We start from the raw sequence: 4,597 nt of genomic DNA, 5'->3' as shown, positions 1-4,597 counted from the left end.
CTAAACACAGGTGCAGTCAGGTCATTTTAATATCAACAGGAAAAAATGAGGCATGCTTTTGGCAGTAAATTGCATGTTGCAAATCTTAGCTAGCCAGTTTGCAGACTTTTGCGAGTGAATTGCAGAAATCTTTGACTTCCCACCTTTTTCACTGTGCTCTAAAAATACTGACAGCGCTTTTTTAAACACCAAAACAGAGATTGCGCTGGTATGACACTTTAGTAAATTCTGCATTGTCTTAAACATCAGCTAGCATGTTAGCATGCTGGAATTTGCTTTAAGATCCATGGTTTCTTTCTAAAATTGAGGTTCTCATAATAATATGATAACATATAAAACGATAGTGTTTTGTATGCTGCAGGCTAACACTTGTGTATTGTTTATTACTGCTTCCTGCAGGTTCTGGTTAGACACAGCCAGCCAAACTCACTGCATAGACCTGTACAGCTGACACCCAGCAGCCTCTAGGAGTTGACAAATGGAAAAAGGCCTGAAGATAAATGAAGCACAATTACCCGAGGTAACAAATGTTCCTAATGATTTATGCCCAGCTCGGGTTGCTTTATTTTCGCCTGGGCACTATTCACCAGGAGGACAGCGCTGGCGCGAACCCTGGGGCTGCTCCGAGCTGATGCTCAGACAGCAAGTTGCAGACATTGACTAATGGGCTATGTGAGACCACCGCCATTGATATTTACCTCATTTCTCCTCACCCGAACACTGTCTCAACAATGTCAAGGCTAGCCATCATCCTCTGAGATTTTTCTTTCTTTTTCCAAGCTCGGGGATGGGTGATGCCATAGGCTTCCTCGGTCAGTCCCACCCTTTGGTGCTCCGGGGCAGAGGAGAGAGGAAAAAGGTGAGAGCGAGATGAAGAGGGGAAAAGGTCAGACTTTAAGCTTCAGGCATTGTGAAGAAACACACACTTCTCTATGTTTTCACTTGTGTGCTTGATGTAGTATCACAGTCCATACATGGCTATGAGGGAGAAAAAGGTTGGTTTTTTTTTACACTAAAGCTGTGACGAAATAAGATCTACATTATTAGATCTACAGTAGGCTGACTTGAGGTCTTTGCAACAGTATCATAATGATCTGTTAAACCTATTTTTTTCTTATTGCTTATATTTATGATACAGTTCATGCACAACAAAATAGAGAAAAAAATAGCAGTTTCAAGTTTTCACCCTGCACCAACTTGCAATTTTAACTTCTCTTGCCTTTCTCTTTCTTTCACACTCGCTCTCCGTTTGCTGACAATCAGGAAGTGACAGCTACCACACTAAGTGGTGCTCGCCTCACTTTTTACACACGAGTTAAGCCATTACCCTTCCGATACCTTAGCACAGGGCAAGTGAGCGTGAGATCTCAAATAGCAGTTGCGTGCAGGGAGGAAAACACATCCTCTGATTACAAATCTCCGGCCCAGGTGGTCTTGCTCAGACCCCTACACTAATTTTACCCGAACTATGACAAATAAGTCCCACAATCCATATTTACAGAGGAACAGCCAGCATCTCCTTTCTCTCGTTCAGCTGTGCTGAATAATAAATGGCCGGAGTGACATATTCATCAGGATCAGATTCACGGCGAAATGAAGCATTATATTTTTAAATAAGCTTTACACATTTGGGGAAGCTCCTCACAGGAGGTACTAATTTGTATGCTCAATGAAACTAATCACCTAATTGAAAAATGGTCCCAGTGAGACTTAAGTGTCAACAGAGGCGTGGCGAAATGATAGCCTATAACAGATTATTCGATTGAAGCCATTAACCAAAGCAGCTGTTAGTATGATAAATCACACAGAGAACCCAAACAATCTCAGCTCAGTGTTTCACTATTAATGAATATTACCCAGTCTTAACCTTTAGTGATTTATGTGTTGTTTGTTAATCACAAGTGCAAAGAAATGCTAATAATATACATTAAAATTCAAGCTTTTAAAGGGTATTGTGCAGTGCATTCTTAAAGGGATTGAATAAACATTAACTTTAGTACTGTGAACACACTAGACCATTGCTGGGAAAATTGTTGGGCTTTTACAGCCTACGAACACACTGAATCACATGTAGGTTTGGGTAGGTTGCTTGAAAAATGAGATTAAAACTTTTCACATTTTTAGTCAGCATTTAATCAAAGGTGCATTTAAACAACTTCCTATCCAAAACACAGAGCTACAACCCTTCCTGTGCAGTATGCAACTCTGGAAGAATGCATAACGTAGCTCAGAATTAACTAGTTTTACAGTTTTATTCATACAAAACTGCAAATGACAACAACAGCTGTCAAAAGGTGTTTTTTTTACAATAACACAGAGAAGACACCGGCAATCAGAAGTCCCCCCTATGATCAAACATTTGGTGACAGTGGGAAGGAAAAACTACCTTTTAACAGGAAATACTCTGGCACAGCCATCTGTCGTGACTGGTTTGGGTGGAGGGGAGGGACGGAAGACAAAAGACACCCTTTGGAAGAGATTGATAATAACTAATGATGAAATGCAGAACACGGGAAGTCCCCTGCAGCCTAGACCTATTGCAGCGCAACTAAGAGAGGATTCAGAGTCACCTGATCCAGCCCTAACTGTAAGCTTTATCAAAAAGGAAAGTTTTAAGGCTAATCTTAAAGGTAGATAGGGTGTCTGTGTCCTGAATCTAAACTGGGAGCTGTTTCCACAGAAGAGAGGCTTGAAAGCAAAATGCTCTGCCTCCCATTCTACTTTAAAATATTCTAGGAACCACAAGTGAACCAGCAGTTTGAGAGCAAAGTGCTCTATTTAGTTCTCTTATCATGGAAGCTCCACCATTATTTCTTACTGTGTCAATTAAAAAAAGAAGAGAAAACTAGATTAAATTATGATGACGAGAGCATGATGATATACAGCATATTAAAGCATCACTCCATAGAGCCCTGTTAGGGGCCCAGTGATGTTGAAATGAACCTGAGGCTTTTCTCTTTGATATATGTCCTCACAAACTCACGCCCCTACACCCACAGACAGTCCCAAATGCTAACATGCATGTACAGACACATTCCAAAACACTACATACTGCACTTAAATACATACAGAATTCCTACTCCCACACAGATATGACAAATGCTGCACGATATGTTTCATTTGCTGGCCCTCGAGAGCAGCTGATGACTGGGGTTCTGATGGGAGGACATGGAAATGTGGGTCGTGCCTCACCTGCGCTTTCATCTGCAGGTCCTGTTCATCTTCAGAGATGCCTGTCACAAATCCCCGCTCTGCATGTCAGAGACACCCGTTTCCCTGTGCAGCCCTGACTCACAGACATAACCCAATAGCACACTCGCTACCAGGGACCGAAACTCACATCTGGGCTGCAGAGACAAAGGTGGAACACTTGAGAGCTGTGGTAAATTCTGAGTAATGTGGCTCATTTCTCAGCAAACACATACTGTAAAGGTTTTTGGAGGAATGCAGATCTTGACACAAGTTTAGAAGCTGATGGTTTTTTATGCTGTCTGAAATATATCGGGTTGCACATCGCTGACCTATAAAAGACAACAGACATCATCTCGTCTTTCCTTTTGTTGCTACACAAGTTTTCAGTGTTGTTTTAGGCTGTGGTACCAACGTCAAATCAAAATACTTGTTTGGATGTTCTAATTGATGGCAGGCATTGTTTCCAGCCAGCTCCTCTTCCCTTTCCCCAATCCACTCCCAATTCACTCAGAATTACTTCTCCTCCCCTGCAGCTACGATTCATTTTATGCTGTAGACATCAGCTGATCGAAGGCTTCACCTTTTGGTATTTTTGTTGCATCAGGATATTCTCTTTTTTTTTTTTTTTTTTTTTGCCTGTCCCGTTTGGCTCTTTTGTCACCACCCTGGTGACATACCCCTACTCCAAGGTCCTGCATGTGTGGGTGGTTGTGGTGGAGCGGGAAGAGGGAGGCAGCTGGAGATGGGGAGGGTAGGAAGGGAGGGGCAAGTGACCCCTCCCTGGGGCCAGCTCCCCCGCTGACCCCAGTAGGCACCCCCATACTCCGCGACCCGCCAGGGAAAGGGGGCCCAGGCCCATCCAGACCGGGGCCCAGTGCAGCAGCGCCTCCTGGCCCCACAGAGCCCGGGACAGTCCACCCAACCCCACCACGGAGAAAACTGCACCCACCCCACCATCCACTCATCTTCCAGACTACATAAGACAATAAACACCCAGGCTGAGATCTTCCTCCACCTCTTTATTTTTGCCATCAGAATTGTTGTCTAAAGGCAAAGAAAGATGCCCAACGGATTTACTTTACCAAATTGACCATCCCAGCCTTGCCGTAATGGTCCATTTGATTCACCTTTTATTGTTTATTTTATTTTCACTTGCTGAATACGGGACAGACTTGACTGGGGGAAAGAAGGGGAGAAAGAAAGAGGGAAAGAGAAACAGCTGAGAAGAGGGACGGGGGAGAAGGGCAAAAGACAAAAACCAACAGAACGGGCAGAGAAAAAAAAATGCATCTATCGATCACCTGGATCACCTGCTGAGAAAGAAAAAAGAAAACAAGCAGAAGAGAACAAGAGTAATAGAATAAACAACATCACAATGATATATGGGAATATGACAATAAATACT

At 43.1% G+C, this 4,597-nt stretch overlaps 1 long non-coding RNA gene across 1 annotated transcript; it reads left to right on the top strand.

The window, feature by feature from the left end:
- Positions 1-411: 411 nt before the first annotated feature.
- Positions 412-3,271, top strand: LOC309719677. Its single transcript, XR_014280293.1, has 3 exons — positions 412-520; positions 781-859; positions 3,211-3,271. It is a non-coding gene; the product is annotated as an uncharacterized lncRNA (long non-coding RNA).
- Positions 3,272-4,597: the final 1,326 nt, after the last annotated feature.

Source organism: Aulonocara stuartgranti, assembly GCF_965226115.1.
Source record: "Aulonocara stuartgranti genome assembly, chromosome: 12".
Lineage (NCBI taxonomy): Eukaryota > Metazoa > Chordata > Actinopteri > Cichliformes > Cichlidae > Aulonocara > Aulonocara stuartgranti.
This window is presented reverse-complemented; position numbering and strand designations above follow the sequence as displayed.